Raw genomic sequence first — 19,256 nt, 5'->3', positions numbered from 1 at the left:
TCCGCGAATGCGTCTGCATTCTTCTCACTGTCTTGCGCTATTGCATTCGCATGGTCGCCTGCTGGCGGTGGGCCTGTGATGACGTTGTGAAGTCTCATGTATCCTAGAAACTTCATTTCCCAAAGCTCGAATTTCCTTTCGTTACCGTCGAATAGCAGCCGATACCTTCTGGGCCCATAACATGTTGATGCCATGGCGATGGTTGTACAAAAATAGATGGAAAAGATAAGCGGTTTTTAGTAACGTGCTGTTTATGATAAACTGAAGAGAGAGGGTGTATAGAAATATATCAATACACACCTGTACAGTGTATGTACACGAATATGTTTACACAATAACATGAAAACATTCAATGAACTGAAAAGGTAATTCAGTTGGAAGTTTCCTCCGTCGGCGACTCGGTGTCCTCTGACCTAAGAGAACCATATCAAGAACAGGACCTAGCGTTTGAGGACGATCATGGCCATCAATTAGTAGACATGATCAGCATACTTTTCCTGAAAACTGTACTGTTTCACCATGGCTGTTTGTACACGCGATATGTTGCCCATTCACTCAGCATTCCACTTACTTTTGTTGTATTATGCAAGTCTCTCTCGCTCTCCCCGTCGTCTGCCATCACCATGTAGCATTCCAGGGATTCGCTCTTTTATCTCCTGTTAAGCGTTTATCTATTTTACTATAGCTTGCTCTCTATACCTTGTTTAATTAAGACGGTGTTGTTTGTTATGTTTTTTGTGTTTTGGAAGACTTGCTTTATTTCGTTGATGTTCGGGCAGAGAACTGGAGACCAGCAGTGAGCAGCACGGCTATTGCAGTTTAGTATTATTTTAAAGGTAAGGTTGTTTTATTTATTTTAGGGAGCGGGTCCAGGAGTGAGGGCTGACTACGGGCGCCATTTCCTATTGTATTTTATAACTGACAACTTCCCGTCCTGGTTGGCTTCGTTGCATGTTATATACACCGGTGGCAAGGTAAAATTAGGGTTCTCCCAGGAGGTAATGTAATAGCTAATCTAGGCACATTGAGCAGTATTTGTCCAGTCTGCCGTTGGCGCCCCGTGTTGGGTATTCACTCTCGTAATTCTTAAGAGTCGTGCTGCCCACGCCCTGGTACGTAGTTATTTAGTTCAATTGAATTTTTTGCTCGTTCATGTTTGAGTACGGCAGAAAGACACTGCCTTGTTTTTGTCAAGTGTATGTTTTCAAGTAAATTAATCAAATCGGTGAATGAGACCCACCCAGTTCTCGTAAACTATATTCTTCCCTATATTTGTGTATTGGTTTAATAAGCCCTGCTAGCATTATTCTTCGCCTCCCCCTTTCCCCTGCCCTGACATCAGTTGGCCTCAAGCTGCCTGATAACCCACGCTGCCGCTCTGCCGGGGTACAGGGGCGTTACAATACGGAATAACTTATATATGGGAAGTTGTAATCAATTATTCGGTGTCAAGTTTTTGTCACACACGGCGCCCCATAGTATTAACATCAGTAGTAATACGTGACAATTTAGATGTCAACTTTTACGTGTCATTTTTTGTACGTGTCAATTTAGATGTCAATTTTTAAATGTCAATTTAGATGTCAAATTTAGATGTCAATTTTTACGTGACAATTTAGATGAATACACATGAATTGAGTACATGTCAAAATTAGTAATAATACATTTCAAGTTTGTAATTCATGCCACTGTGGTTCTTTTGGCGTTCCATATACGACAGATATCAGTCAATCTTCTCTATGGTTGACTGACTTTGATGAATAACCAAAGAAGAAAACATTTGGCGCCAAAATTTAGGTTGTATCAGACTCAGAGCAGCGTGGTTTGCATGAAGACGTTGATGTGCTGACTTTTGGACTGCGTGTGCCGATATAGTGTGAATGTGAGTAAAATATTCCAATTGAAATATTTATTGGTAGGCCATGTATACGTCAAAGTGATAACTTCAAACCCAAGCGTGGAAATATCTGCTTAGCACTTTCTTAAACTTACTTAATGACTAAAAGAAACCTGTTGTTTTTTGTACACGTGTTTCTTCAAGAAATAGTTGTTAACATTTATTTAACGACTCAACAGTGAACTAGTATTAAATTTCCTTATTGACAAATTCAGTATCCGTACTACGTAAAAAAATCAGGGAGGTGTTTCTGTCTGTCAATAGTGTTTACACGGGTCCAAAAATCGGGAACCGGGTACCCGAGGGCCGTTACCCGTCGGGTATCCGGGTACCCGGGAAAATTTGTTTACCCTCGTGTATCACGATTTTCAAGAAATTACATATTGGATGCTGTAATAAATGCATTATATTCTCTACTGACAATGTTTTCATGTTCAAATACGTAGGTGTAAGATAAGGTATAAAACCTCCCTCAGTAATTTGTATTTGCTTCTGTTTCTTTCATGAACTTGTTAATAAATTAATTATTTAATTATAATTAGCATTACTACTAACATCGCACTGCCGCCGCTGCTTATGCTAGCTCGTGCACGTCTATTGGATCAAACCATATAAATATCCAAGTTAGCTCTTAAACAGTTTTAAATACTACTTCTCTCTATTATGCAGGCCCAGGGTTCGCATTAGCCGCGAGATTGCGCGATTCGGGCAATTTGATCGCATTTGGAATAAACGATTAGTAAAAAGCCACTTGCGATTACTATTTTTTAGTTATCCCGTCTATAATCCATAAACATCGCGTAAAATTCCTTGTCAGCCTTTCCTTCTTTGAAATAAACGAATGAATAAATAATAGTTTTTTCCACATGGTAGCCTAACACCACACTAAGTCAATGAGAAATCTAGCTAAGCCTAACCATCTGTTTATTTGCTGGAGTTGTGACGCAGTTGTAAGACATCCATGGAATACTTTCGTTATTGCTGTTACGTTCGACCACATGGTTGCCTAACACCACACTAAGTCAATAGGGGAAGTCTAGCCTAGCCATCTGTTTATTAAATATTTTTATATATAAATATAAAAAAAAAATATTTATATTTAAATAATTATTATTATTGAATAAATAATAATTTTTTCCACATGGTAGCCTAACACCACACTAAGTCAATAAGAAATCTAGCTAAGCCTAACCATCTGTTTATTTGCTGGAGTTGTGACGCAGTTGTAAGACATCCATGGAATACTTTCGTTATTACTGTTACGTTCGACCACATGGTTGCCTACCACCACACTAAGTCAATCTAGCCATCTGTTTATTAGCTGAAATTGTGACGCAGTTATAAGATATCTATGGAAAGCTTTCGTTATTGCTGTTATCTTCGAACACATGGTAGCCTAACAACACACTAAGTCAATGGGAAATCAGCCTAACCATCGGTTTGCAATTTTTTTTAAACAATCACATTTTGCGTATGATTCGGGTGAATGAATAAATAATGACTAATGAATAAATAATAATTTTTTCCACATGGTAGCCTAACACCACACTAAGTCAATAAGAAATCTAGCTAAGCCTAACCATCTGTTTATTTGCTGGAGTTGTGACGCAGTTGTAAGACATCCATGGAATACTTTCGTCATTGCTGTTACGTTCGACCACATGGTTGCCTAACACCACATTAAGTCAATAGGGGAAGTCTAGCCTAGCCATCTGTTTATTAGCTGAAATTGTGACGCAGTTATAAGATATCTATGGAAAGCTTTCGTTATTGCTGTTATCTTCGAACACATGGTAGCCTAACAACACACTAAGTCAATGGGAAATCAGCCTAACCATCGGTTTGCAATTTTTTTTTAAACAATCACACTTTGCGTATGATTCGGGTATTATCGCGTCGAGCGGGCCCCTTCGTTATTGCTGTTATCTTCGACTACATTGTAGCCTAACACCACACTAAGTCAATGGGAAATCTGCCTAACCGTCGGTTTGCTTTTTTTTTTAAATCACACGTTGCTTAGGATTCGGGTAATAAAATAGGAACCGGGTAGTATCGCGTCAGGCGGGTACCCGGGTACCCGGATAACCCGTGCAAAGTGTTTCAACATCCGGGACACATTGGAGGTAACAGTTTGTAACGCATGCTTTGCACAAATGCTGGGATATGTTTTTTCTACACTTAATTTAACCATAAATACCGTCCAAAACTTTGCACTGCTGTAGCTTAAACTCCCCATATTGATAAGAAATTATCCTTTGAAACATTTCTGAGGGCAATCACACCAACTTTGTTATTGGGAGGGGTCGATATTTATCATGTCAACTTGGAACTTCGACTTAATGTCAGACTTTATACAGCAGCAACATTACATACAGTTCGTTAGGCCTAATCGTAGAATGAAAACTAGTATGATCAGTATTGCCAAGTTCGGACACCCCTAAGAAATACACGATTTCACCATGACAACCTGCAGCAAGAGCCAATTTCACGAAAAAATACAGTTAGTTACTCTCCAAAATGACCCCTCCATGGCAAGCAGTCTTCATGCTACTAGTAGTAAACCATTTAATCGTACATGCTATATGCCTGCGTTGTTTTCAGCTCCTTGCAGAAGTCGGTTGGGAACGTTAGGCCTAAGGAAGATACCATTTCTCTGGCTAGGATGAGATGTAGCCAGCTAGGCTACAACACTTTTAAAAACAAGCAAATGTAAACATGTCTCTTATTCCTATTATTAATGAGCCAGGATTAAATGTGTATGCATGATTTCCATCTGCACGTACAGCTCGTTATACAAATACTTTTGGCATGGGCAACAAATAGTGCAAAATGTAGCGCTGATGTCAGGCAATATCAGTTGGTGCTTTGTACACCTTAATGGCTAAGTTTATGAGAAATTATTTGAAGGAACTCCGCCTAAACTTAAAGCCTTTTCTAAATTGCTGTAAATGTAACTTTACACCGATCATACCAACCTGCTGGAGAACAACAATAAAGGTTGTGTTCCATGTCTGTTTGTTTCATGTTTGTTTTATGTTTGCTTGTTCGATGTTTTCTTTTTTTAAATTGTGTCATACCAAATCCAACAACCTTCTTTTTTTCTTCTTATAATAGGTGTAAGACAAATAAATCTACTAAAACAACGGTGTTGTTAGTGAAGGACGATGACAAAGGTTGATTGTGAAGGAAAACAATAAAGTTGGTGTATATTCCATGTTTGATATTTGTTTGTTCGTTGTTTGTAGTTTTGATTAATGTACTTTTGTTGATGTATTTTTTGTTTCATGTATGTTTTTTTATGTGTTTTTTATGATTTTTCGATCTTGTTTGAACGATGTTTGTCTGTTTGACACCAAATCCAAACATCTCTTTCCTTTTTTCTCGTTTATAGAAGGTGTAAGAAAAAGATGACTACTACAACAAAGAAACAGTCGGTGAAAGACGATGACAAAGGTTGAATTTGAAGGAAAACAATAAAGGTGGTGTATGTTCCATATTTGTTTGTTCGTTGTTTGTATTTTTGTTTGATGTATATTTGTTTGATGTATATTTTTTGGATGTTTATTTGTTTGATGTATGTTTCTTTGTTATGATGAATGTTTCTTTGATGTATGTTTGTAAAATGTATGTCTGTTTGATACCAAATCGAAACATGATATTTGTTTGATGTATATTTTTTGGATGTTTATTTGTTTGATGTATGTTTCTTTGTTATGATGAATGTTTCTTTGATGTATGTTTGTAAAATGTATGTCTGTTTGATACCAAATCGAAACATGATATTTGTTTGATGTATATTTTTTGGATGTTTATTTGTTTGATGTATGTTTCTTTGTTATGGTGAATGTTTCTTTGATGTATGTTTGTAAAATGTATGTCTGTTTGATACCAAATCGAAACATGATTTCTTTTTTTTTCTTATTTTATAGGTGTAAGACAAAGATGGCAACTGCAACAAAGAAACAGTTGGTGAAAGACGGTGACCAAGGTTGATTGTGAAGGAAAACAATAAAGGTGGTGTATGTTTCATGTTTGTTTGTTCGTTGTTTGTATTTTTGTTTGATGTATATTTTTGGGATGTTTATTTGTTTGATATATGTTTCTTTGTTATGAGGAATGTTTCTTTGATGTATGTTTGTACAATGTATGTCTGTTTGATACCAAAAAGAAACACGATTTCTTTCTTTTTTCACTTTTCTTATTTTATAGAAGGTGTAAGACAAAGATGGCTACTGCAACAGAGAAACAGTTGGTGAAAGATGATGACCAAGGTTGATTGTGAAGGAAAACAATAAAGGTGGTGTATGTTTCATGTTTGTTTGTTCGTTGTTTGTATTTTTGTTTGATGTATATTTTTGGGATGTTTATTTGTTTGATATATGTTTCTTTGTTATGAGGAATGTTTCTTTGATGTATGTTTGTACAATGTATGTCTGTTTGATACCAAAAAGAAACACGATTTCTTTCTTTTTTCACTTTTCTTACTTTATAGAAGGTGTAAGACAAAGATGGCTACCGCAACAGAGAAACAGTTGGTGAAAGAAGATGACCAAGGTTGATTTTGAAGGAAAACAATAAAGGTGGTGTATGTTCCATGTTTGTTTGTTCGTTGTTTGTATTTTTGTTTGATGTATTTTTGTTTGATGTATATTTTTGGGATGTTTATTTGTTTGATGTATGTTTCTTTGTTATGATGAATGTTTCTTTGATGTATGTTTGTACAATGTATGTCTGTTTGATACCAAATCAAAACATGATTCCTTTTTTTTTTCACTTTTCTTACTTTATAGAAGGTGTAAGACAAAGATGGCTACTGCAACAGAGAAACAGTTGGTGAAAGACGATGACCAAGGTTGATTGTGAAGGAAAACAATAAAGGTGGTGTATGTTCCATGTTTGTTTGTTCGTTGTTTGTATTTTTGTTTGAGGTATATTTCTTTGATGTATATTTTTTTGATGTTTATTTGTTTGATGTATGTTTCTTTGTTATGGTGAATGTTTCTTTGATGTATGTTTGTAAAATGTATGTCTGTTTGATACCAAAAAGAAACACCATTTCTTTTTTTTCTTATTTAATAGGTGTAAGAAAAACATGACTACTGCAACAGAGAAACAGTTGGTGAAAGACGATGACCAAGGTTGATTGTGAAGGAAAACAATAAAGGTGGTGCATGTTCCATGTTTTTTTGTTCGTTGTTTGTATTTTTGTTTGATGTATATTTGTATGATGTATATTTTTTGAATGTTTATTTGTTTGATGTATGTTTCTTTGTTATGATAAATGTTTCTTTGATGTATGTTTGTACAATGTATGTCTGTTTGATACCAAATCAAAACATGATTTCTTTTTTTTTTTCACTTTTCTTACTTTATAGAAGGTGTAAGACAAAGATGGCTACTGCAACAGAGAAACAGTTGGTGAAAGACGATGATCAAGGTTGATTGTGAAGGAAAACAATAAAGTGGGTGTATGTTCCATGTTTTTTTGTTCGTTGTTTGTATTTTTGTTTGATGTATATTTGTTTGATGTATATATTTTTGGATGTTTATTTGTTTGATGTATGTTTCTTTGTTATGATGAATGTTTCTTTGATGTATGTTTGTACAATGTATGTCTGTTTGATACCAAGTCAAAACATGATTTCTTTTTTTTTTCACTTTTCTTACTTTATAGAAGGTGTAAGACAAAGATGGCTACTGCAACAGAGAAACAGTTGGTGAAAGACGATGACCAAGGTTGATTGTGAAGGAAAACAATAAAGGTGGTGCATGTTCCATGTTTTTTTGTTCGTTGTTTGTATTTTTGTTTGATGTATATTTGTATGATGTATATTTTTTGGATGTTTATTTGTTTGATGTATGTTTCTTTGTTATGATAAATGTTTCTTTGATGTATGTTTGTACAATGTATGTCTGTTTGATACCAAATCAAAACATGATTTCTTTTTTTTTTCACTTTTCTTACTTTATAGAAGGTGTAAGACAAAGATGGCTACTGCAACAGAGAAACAGTTGGTGAAAGAAGATGACCAAGGTTGATTGTGAAGGAAAACAATAAAGGTGGTGTATGGTCCATGTTTGTTTGTTCGTTGTTTGTATTTTTGTTTGAGGTATATTTGTTTGATGTATATTTTTTTGATGTTTATTTGTTTGATGTATGTTTCTTTGTTATGGTGAATGTTTCTTTGATGTATGTTTGTAAAATGTATGTCTGTTTGATACCAAAAAGAAACACCATTTCTTTTGTTTTTCTTATTTTATAGGTGTAAGAAAAACATGACTACTGCAACAGAGAAACAGTTGGTGAAAGACGATGACCAAGGGTGATTGTGAAGGAAAACAATAAAGGTGGTGTATGTTCCAAGTTTGTTCGTTTGTTGTTTGTATTTTTGTTTGATGTATATTTGTATGATGTATATTTTTTGGATGTTTATTTGTTTGATGTATGTTTCTTTGTTATGATGAATGTTTCTTTGATGTATGTTTGTACAATGTATGTCTGTTTGATACCAAATCAAAACATGATTTCTTTTTTTTTTTCACTTTTCTTACTTTATAGAAGGTGTAAGACAAAGATGGCTACTGCAACAGAGAAACAGTTGGTGAAAGACGATGACCAAGGTTGATTGTGAAGGAAAACAATAAAGGTGGTGCATGTTCCATGTTTTTTTGTTCGTTGTTTGTATTTTTGTTTGATGTATATTTGTATGATGTATATTTTTTGGATGTTTATTTGTTTGATGTATGTTTCTTTGTTATGATAAATGTTTCTTTGATGTATGTTTGTACAATGTATGTCTGTTTGATACCAAATCAAAACATGATTTCTTTTTTTTTTCACTTTTCTTACTTTATAGAAGGTGTAAGACAAAGATGGCTACTGCAACAGAGAAACAGTTGGTGAAAGAAGATGACCAAGGTTGATTGTGAAGGAAAACAATAAAGGTGGTGTATGGTCCATGTTTGTTTGTTCGTTGTTTGTATTTTTGTTTGAGGTATATTTGTTTGATGTATATTTTTTTGATGTTTATTTGTTTGATGTATGTTTCTTTGTTATGGTGAATGTTTCTTTGATGTATGTTTGTAAAATGTATGTCTGTTTGATACCAAAAAGAAACACCATTTCTTTTGTTTTTCTTATTTTATAGGTGTAAGAAAAACATGACTACTGCAACAGAGAAACAGTTGGTGAAAGACGATGACCAAGGGTGATTGTGAAGGAAAACAATAAAGGTGGTGTATGTTCCAAGTTTGTTCGTTTGTTGTTTGTATTTTTGTTTGATGTATATTTGTATGATGTATATTTTTTGGATGTTTATTTGTTTGATGTATGTTTCTTTGTTATGATGAATGTTTCTTTGATGTATGTTTGTACAATGTATGTCTGTTTGATACCAAATCAAAACATGATTTCTTTTTTTTTTTCACTTTTCTTACTTTATAGAAGGTGTAAGACAAAGATGGCTACTGCAACAGAGAAACAGTTGGTGAAAGACGATGATCAAGGTTGATTGTGAAGGAAAACAATAAAGGGGGTGTATGTTCCATGTTTTTTTGTTCGTTGTTTGTATTTTTGTTTGATGTATATTTGTTTGATGTATATATTTTTGGATGTTTATTTGTTTGATGTATGTTTCTTTGTTCTGATGAATGTTTCTTTGATGTATGTTTGTAAAATGTATGTCTGTTTGATACCAAAAAGAAACACCATTTCTTTTTTTTTCTTATTTTATAGGTGTAAGAAAAACATGACTTCTGCAACAGAGAAACAGTTGGTGAAAGAAGATGACCAAGGTTGATTTTGAAGGAAAACAATAAAGGTGGTGTATGTTTCATGTTTTTTTGTTCGTTGTTTGTATTTTTGTTTGATGTATATTTGTTTGATGTATATTTTTTGGATGTTTATTTGTTTGATGTATGTTTCTTTGTTATGATGAATGTTTCTTTGATGTATGTTTGTAAAATGTATGTCTGTTTGATACCAAAAAGAAACACCATTTCTTTTTTTTTTCTTATTTTATAGGTGTAAGAAAAACATGACTTCTGCAACAGAGAAACAGTTGGTGAAAGAAGATGACCAAGGTTGATTTTGAAGGAAAACAATAAAGGTGGTGTATGTTTCATGTTTTTTTGTTCGTTGTTTGTATTTTTGTTTGATGTATATTTGTTTGATGTATGTTTCTTTGTTATGATGAATGTTTCTTTGATGTATGTTTGTAAAATGTATGTCTGTTTGATACCAAAAAGAAACACCATTTCTTTTTTTTTCTTATTTTATAGGTGTAAGAAAAACATGACTTCTGCAACAGAGAAACAGTTGGTGAAAGAAGATGACCAAGGTTGATTGTGAAGGAAAACAATAAAGGTGGTGTATGTTTCATGTTTTTTTGTTCGTTGTTTGTATTTTTGTTTGATGTATATTTGTTTGATGTATATTTTTTGGATGTTTATTTGTTTGATGTATGTTTCTTTGTTATGATGAATGTTTCTTTGATGTATGTTTGTAAAATGTATGTCTGTTTGATACCAAAAAGAAACACCATTTCTTTTTTTTTTCTTATTTTATAGGTGTAAGAAAAACATGACTTCTGCAACAGAGAAACAGTTGGTGAAAGAAGATGACCAAGGTTGATTTTGAAGGAAAACAATAAAGGTGGTGTATGTTTCATGTTTTTTTGTTCGTTGTTTGTATTTTTGTTTGATGTATATTTGTTTGATGTATATTTTTTGGATGTTTATTTGTTATGATGAATGTTTCTTTGATGTATGTTTGTAAAATGTATGTCTGTTTGATACCAAAAAGAAACACCATTTCTTTTTTTTTCTTATTTTATAGGTGTAAGAAAAACATGACTTCTGCAACAGAGAAACAGTTGGTGAAAGAAGATGACCAAGGTTGATTTTGAAGGAAAACAATAAAGGTGGTGTATGTTTCATGTTTTTTTGTTCGTTGTTTGTATTTTTGTTTGATGTATATTTTTTGGATGTTTATTTGTTTGATGTATGTTTCTTTGTTATGGTGAATGTTTCTTTGATGTATGTTTGTAAAATGTATGTCTGTTTAATACCAAAATGAAACACCATTTCTTTTTTTTTCTTATTTCATAGGTGTAAGAAAAACATGACTACTGCAACAGAGAAACAGTTGGTGAAAGACGATGACCAAGGTTGATTTTGAAGGAAAACAATAAAGGTGGTGTATGTTTCATGTTTTTTTGTTCGTTGTTTGTATTTTTGTTTGATGTATATTTTTTGGATGTTTTTTTGTTTGATGTATGTTTCTTTGTTATGGTGAATGTTTCTTTGATGTATGTTTGTAAAATGTATGTCTGTTTAATACCAAAATGAAACACCATTTCTTTTTTTTTCTTATTTCATAGGTGTAAGAAAAACATGACTACTGCAACAGAGAAACAGTTGGTGAAAGACGATGACCAAGGTTGATTTTGAAGGAAAACAATAAAGGTGGTGTATGTTTCATGTTTTTTTGTTCGTTGTTTGTATTTTTGTTTGATGTATATTTGTTTGATGTATATTTTTTGGATGTTTATTTGTTTGATGTATGTTTCTTTGTTATGATGAATGTTTCTTTGATGTATGTTTGTAAAATGTATGTCTGTTTGATACCAAAAAGAAACACCATTTCTTTTTTTTCTTATTTTATAGGTGTAAGAAAAACATGACTACTGCAACAGAGAAACAGTTGGTGAAAGACGATGACCAAGGTTGATTGTGAAGGAAAACAATAAAGGTGGTGTATGTTCCATGTTTGTTTGTTTGTTATTTGTATTTTTGTTTGATGTATATTTGTATGATGTATATTTTTTGGATGTTTATTTGTTTGATGTATGTTTCTTTGTTATGATGAATGTTTCTTTGATGTATGTTTGTACAATGTATGTCTGTTTGATACCAAGTCAAAACATGATTTCTTTTTTTTTTCACTTTTCTTACTTTATAGAAGGTGTAAGACAAAAATGGCTACTGCAACAGAGAAACAGTTGGTGAAAGACGATGACCAAGGTTGATTGTGAAGGAAAACAATGAAGGTGGTGCATGTTCCATGTTTTTTTGTTCGTTGTTTGTATTTTTGTTTGATGTATATTTGTATGATGTATATTTTTTGGATGTTTATTTGTTTGATGTATGTTTCTTTGTTATGATAAATGTTTCTTTGATGTATGTTTGTACAATGTATGTCTGTTTGATACCAAATCAAAACATGATTTCTTTTTTTTTTCACTTTTCTTACTTTATAGAAGGTGTAAGACAAAGATGGCTACTGCAACAGAGAAACAGTTGGTGAAAGAAGATGACCAAGGTTGATTGTGAAGGAAAACAATAAAGGTGGTGTATGGTCCATGTTTGTTTGTTCGTTGTTTGTATTTTTGTTTGAGGTATATTTGTTTGATGTATATTTTTTTGATGTTTATTTGTTTGATGTATGTTTCTTTGTTATGGTGAATGTTTCTTTGATGTATGTTTGTAAAATGTATGTCTGTTTGATACCAAAAAGAAACACCATTTCTTTTGTTTTTCTTATTTTATAGGTGTAAGAAAAACATGACTACTGCAACAGAGAAACAGTTGGTGAAAGACGATGATCAAGGTTGATTGTGAAGGAAAACAATAAAGGGGGTGTATGTTCCATGTTTTTTTGTTCGTTGTTTGTATTTTTGTTTGATGTATATTTGTTTGATGTATATATTTTTGGATGTTTATTTGTTTGATGTATGTTTCTTTGTTCTGATGAATGTTTCTTTGATGTATGTTTGTAAAATGTATGTCTGTTTGATACCAAAAAGAAACACCATTTCTTTTTTTTTCTTATTTTATAGGTGTAAGAAAAACATGACTTCTGCAACAGAGAAACAGTTGGTGAAAGAAGATGACCAAGGTTGATTTTGAAGGAAAACAATAAAGGTGGTGTATGTTTCATGTTTTTTTGTTCGTTGTTTGTATTTTTGTTTGATGTATATTTGTTTGATGTATATTTTTTGGATGTTTATTTGTTTGATGTATGTTTCTTTGTTATGATGAATGTTTCTTTGATGTATGTTTGTAAAATGTATGTCTGTTTGATACCAAAAAGAAACACCATTTCTTTTTTTTTCTTATTTTATAGGTGTAAGAAAAACATGACTTCTGCAACAGAGAAACAGTTGGTGAAAGAAGATGACCAAGGTTGATTTTGAAGGAAAACAATAAAGGTGGTGTATGTTTCATGTTTTTTTGTTCGTTGTTTGTATTTTTGTTTGATGTATATTTGTTTGATGTATGTTTCTTTGTTATGATGAATGTTTCTTTGATGTATGTTTGTAAAATGTATGTCTGTTTGATACCAAAAAGAAACACCATTTCTTTTTTTTTCTTATTTTATAGGTGTAAGAAAAACATGACTTCTGCAACAGAGAAACAGTTGGTGAAAGAAGATGACCAAGGTTGATTTTGAAGGAAAACAATAAAGGGGGTGTATGTTCCATGTTTTTTTGTTCGTTGTTTGTATTTTTGTTTGATGTATATTTGTTTGATGTATATATTTTTGGATGTTTATTTGTTTGATGTATGTTTCTTTGTTCTGATGAATGTTTCTTTGATGTATGTTTGTAAAATGTATGTCTGTTTGATACCAAAAAGAAACACCATTTCTTTTTTTTTGTCTTATTTTATAGGTGTAAGAAAAACATGACTTCTGCAACAGAGAAACAGTTGGTGAAAGAAGATGACCAAGGTTGATTTTGAAGGAAAACAATAAAGGTGGTGTATGTTTCATGTTTTTTTGTTCGTTGTTTGTATTTTTGTTTGATGTATATTTTTTGGATGTTTATTTGTTATGGTGAATGTTTCTTTGTTATGGTGAATGTTTCTTTGATGTATGTTTGTAAAATGTATGTCTGTTTGATACCAAAAAGAAACACGATTTCTTTTTTTTTCACTTTTCTTATTTTATAGAAGGTGTAAGACAAAGATGGCTACTGCAACAGAGAAACAGTTGGTGAAAGAAGATGACCAAGGTTGATTTTGAAGGAAAACAATAAAGGTGGTGTATGTTCCATGTTTGTTTGTTCGTTGTTTGTATTTTTGCTAGATTTGCACACATTAAGCCAAGGCTGCCCTCACAGTAAGCCGATGCTGCTGACATACACAAAGCTAACGCTGCTTACACACACTAAAGCCAACGTTGCTGACACACACTAAGCCAGCACTGCTGTTACACATAAGACCAACGCTGCTGACACACTAAGCCAACGCCGGCCACACACACTAAACCAACACATTGCTGACACAAACTAAGCCAACACTGCTGACACACATTAAGCCAACGCTGCTGACACACACTAAGCCAACGCTGCTGACACACACTAAGCCAAGGCTTCACACATACACTAACACTTAACCAACGCTGCACACAAAATGCCAACGCTGCCGACACACACTTAGCCAACGCTGCTGACACACACACTAAGCCAACACTGCTGACACAAAAGGCCAACGCTGCTGACACACATTAAGTCACCGCTGCTGACACACACTAAGTTAACGCTGCACACACACTAAGCCAAACGCTGCTGACACACACTTAGACAACGCTGCTGACACACACTAACCAACGTTGCTGACACACTAAGATAAAGGCTGCACACACAGTCAACGCCTGCCACACTTTTACCCAACGCCTGCCGACACACTAAGCCAATTGCTGCTGACACACTAAGCCAATGCTGCTGACACACACTAAGCCAACACTAAGCCAACGCTGCTGACACACACTGAGCCAACGCTGCTGACACACTAAGATAAAGGCTGCACACACACAGTCGACGCCTGCCACACTTTTACCCAACGCCTGCCGACACACTAAGCCAACGCTGCTGACACACACTAAGCCAACGCTTGCCACACACTTAACCAACGCTGCTGACACACTAACATAAACGCTGCACACACACACACTAAGCCATCGCCTGCTACACACTCTAAACCAACGTCTGCTGACACACTAAGCGAACGCTGCTGACACACATTAAGCCAACGCTGGTGACACAATAAGCCAACGCCTGCCACACACTAAACCAACGCCATCCGACACACACTATAACAACGCTGCTGACACAAACTAAGCCAACGCTGCCGACATACACTAAGCCAACGCTGCTGAAACAAAATAAGCCAACGCCATCCGACACACACTTACCCAACGCTGCTGACACAGACTAAGCCAACGCAGGTGACACACTTAAGATAAACGCTGCACACACACACAGCCAACGCCTGCCACCCATTTAACCAACGCCTACCGACACACAATAAGCCAACGCTGCTCGAACATTAAGCCAACACTGCTGACACACAAGAAGCCAACGCTTGCCACACACTAAACCAACGCGTGCAACACACTTAACCAACGCCTGCTGACACACACAAGAAGCCAACGCTTGCCACACACTAAACCAACGCGTGCAACACACTTAACCAACGCCTGCTGACACACACTAGACCAACGCTGCTGACGCAAACTAAGCCAACGCTGCTGACACACACTAAACCAAGGCAGCTGACACAAACTAAGCCAGCGCTGCTGACAAACACTAAGCCAACACTGCTGCCACATACTAAGATAAAGGCTGCTCACACACACTAAGCCAACGCCTGCCGACAAACTAAGCCAACGCCTGCCGACACACTAAACCAACGCTGCTGAAACAAAATAAGCCAACGCTGCTGACACACACTAAGCAAACGCTACTGACACACACTAAGCCAACGCTGCTGACACACACTAAAGCCAAGGCTGCACACAAACACAAAGCCAACGCTGCACACACACACTAAGCCAACCCTGCACACAAAGCCAGCGCTGCAGACACACACACTTAGCAAACGCTGCTGACACACACTAAGCCAACCCTACACACACACTAAGCCAAACGCTGCACTCACACAGGCACACTTACCCAAACTAAGCCACAGACTAACACACACTAAGCCAACGCAATTGACACACTAAGATAAACGCTGCACACACACACACAGCCAACGCCTGCCACCCATTTAAACCAACGCCTACCGACACACAATAAGCCAACGTTGCTGACACACTAGGCCAACGCCTGCTGAAACACATCTAAGCCAATAATGCTGACACACACTAAGCAAATGCTAGTGACACACACTAATCCAACACTGCTGACACTAACTGAGCCAACGCTGCTGACACACAATTAGCAAACGCTGCTGACACACACTAAGCCAACCCTGCTGACACACACTAAGCCAACGCTGCTGACAAACACTAAGCCAACGCTGCACACACACTAAGCACTGCACACACACTAAACAAACGCTGCTGACACACACTAAGCCAACCCTGCTGACACACACTAAGCCAACGCTGCTGACACACTTAGCCAAACCAACGCTGCGCACAAACAAAAAGCCAACACTGAACACACACACACACTAAGCAAACGATGCTGACACACACTAAGCAAATGCTAGTGACACACACTAATCCAAGCACTGCACACACACACACTAAACAAACGCTGCTGACACACACTAAGCCAACCCTGCTGACACACACTAAGCCAACGCTGCTGACACACACTAGGCCAACGCTACTGGCACACACTAAGCACTGCACATACACTAAAACAAACGCTGCTGACACACACTAAGCCAACGCCTGCTGAAACACACTAAGCCAAAACCAGCAACACACAAAAGGAACGCTGTTGACACACACTAAGCCAACGCTGCTGACACACACTATGCCAAAGCTACTGGCACACACTAAGCCAAACGCTGCTGACAAACACTAAGCCAACGCTGCACACACACACTAAGCCAACCCTGCCGACACACTAGGCCAACGCCTGCTGAAACACACCTAAGCCAACGATGCTGACACACACTAAGCAAATGCTAGTGACACACACTAAACCAACACTGCTGACACTAACTGAGCCAACGCTGCTGACACACACTTAGCTAACGCTGCTGACACACACTAAGCCAACGCCTACCGACACACACTAAGCCAACCCTGCACACACTCTAAGCAAACGCTGCTGACACACACTAAGCAAATGCTAGTGACACACACTAAACCAACACTGCTGACACTAACTGAGCCAACGCTGCTGACACACACTTAGCTAACGCTGCTGACACACACTAAGCCAACGCCTACCGACACACACTAAGCCAACCCTGCACACACTCTAAGCAAACGCTGCTGACACACTAAGCCAACCCTGCTGACACACACTAAGCCAACGCTGCTGACACACACTATGCCAACGATGCTGACACACACTATGCCAACGCTACTGGCACACACTATGCCAAAGCTACTGGCACACACTAAGCCAACCCTGCTGACACACACTAAGCCAACGCTGCTGACAAACACTAAGCCAACGCTGCACACACACTAAGCACTGCACACACACTAAACAAACGCTGCTGACACTAAGCCAACCCTGCTGACACACACTAAGCCAACGCTGCTGACACACTTAGCCAAACCAACGCTGCGCACAAACAAAAAGCCAACACTGAACACACACACACACTAAGCAAACGATGCTGACACACACTAAGCAAATGCTAGTGACACACACTAATCCAAGCACTGCACACACACACACTAAACAAACGCTGCTGACACACACTAAGCCAACCCTGCTGACACACACTAAGCCAACGCTGCTGACACACACTAGGCCAACGCTACTGGCACACACTAAGCACTGCACATACACTAAAACAAACTCTGCTGACACACACTAAGCCAACGCCTGCTGAAACACACTAAGCCAAAACCAGCAACACACTAAAGGAACGCTGTTGACACACACTAAGCCAACGCTGCTGACACACACTATGCCAAAGCTACTGGCACACACTAAGCCAAACGCTGCTGACAAACACTAAGCCAACGCTGCACACACACACTAAGCCAACCCTGCCGACACACTAGGCCAACGCCTGCTGAAACACACCTAAGCCAACGATGCTGACACACACTAAGCAAATGCTAGTGACACACACTAAACCAACACTGCTGACACTAACTGAGCCAACGCTGCTGACACACACTTAGCTAACGCTGCTGACACACACTAAGCCAACGCCTACCGACACACACTAAGCCAACCCTGCACACACTCTAAGCAAACGCTGCTGACACACTAAGCCAACCCTGCTGACACACACTAAGCCAACGCTGCTGACACACACTATGCCAACGCTACTGGCACACACTATGCCAAAGCTACTGGCACACACTAAGCCAAACGCTGCTGACAAACACTAAGCCAACGCTGCACACACACACTAAGCACTGCACACACACTAAACAAACGCTGCTGACACACACTAAGCCAACCCTGCTGACACACACTAAGCCAACGCTGCTGACACACTTAGCCAAACCAACGCTGCGCACAAACAAAAAGCCAACACTGCACACACACACACTAAGAAAACGATGCTGACACACACTAAGCAAATGCTAGTGACACACACTAATCCAACACTGCTGACACAAACTGAGCCAACGCTGCTGACACACTAAGCCAAACGCTGCTGACAAACACTAAGCCAACGCTGCACACACACACTATGCCAACGCTACTGGCACACACTAAGCACTGCACATACACTAAAACAAACGCTTCTGACACACACTAAGCCAACGCCTGCTGAAACACACTAAGCCAAAACCAGCAACATACTAAAGGAACGCTGTTGACACACACTAAGCCAACGTTGCTGACACACACTAAGCCAGCACTGCTGTTACACATAAGACCAACGCTGCTGACACACTAAGCCAACGCCGGCCACACACACTAAACCAACACATTGCTGACACAAACTAAGCCAACACTGCTGACACACATTAAGCCAACGCTGCTGACACACACTAAACCAAACGCTGCTGACACACACTAAGCCAGCACTGCTGTTACACATAAGGCCAACGCTGCTGACACACTAAGCCAACGCCGGCCACACACACTAAACCAACACATTGCTGACACAAACTAAGCCAAACGCTGCATATTCACACTAAGCCAACGCTGCTGACACACACTAAGCCAAGGCTTCACACATACACTAACACTTAACCAACGCTGCACACAAAATGCCAACGCTGCCGACACACACTTAGCCAACGCTGCTGACACACACACTAAGCCAACACTGCTGACACAAAAGGCCAACGCTGCTGACACACATTAAGTCACCGCTGCTGACACACACTAAGTTAACGCTGAACACACACTAAGCCAAACGCTGCTGACACACACTTAGACAACGCTGCTGACACACACTAACCAACGTTGCT

General features: G+C 37.4%; 1 long non-coding RNA gene across 2 annotated transcripts; it reads left to right on the top strand.

Moving 5' to 3' along the window:
* The first annotated feature begins 711 nt into the window (after positions 1–711).
* On the top strand, positions 712–6,016 carry LOC139983621 (uncharacterized). Of its 2 annotated transcripts, XR_011798774.1 has the most exons (5): positions 712–836; positions 1,721–1,882; positions 5,012–5,095; positions 5,289–5,376; positions 5,827–6,016. It is a non-coding gene; the product is annotated as an uncharacterized lncRNA (long non-coding RNA). The 2 variants fall into 2 exon arrangements; XR_011798773.1 differs by having other exon boundaries at positions 5,289–6,016.
* The last annotated feature ends 13,240 nt before the right edge of the window (positions 6,017–19,256 follow it).

The sequence above is a fragment of the Apostichopus japonicus genome, chromosome 16, assembly GCF_037975245.1.
Source record: "Apostichopus japonicus isolate 1M-3 chromosome 16, ASM3797524v1, whole genome shotgun sequence".
Classification (NCBI taxonomy): Eukaryota; Metazoa; Echinodermata; class Holothuroidea; order Aspidochirotida; family Stichopodidae; genus Apostichopus; species Apostichopus japonicus.
Note: the sequence above shows the minus strand (reverse complement) of the source record. Positions and strands in the feature narration are given on the sequence as shown.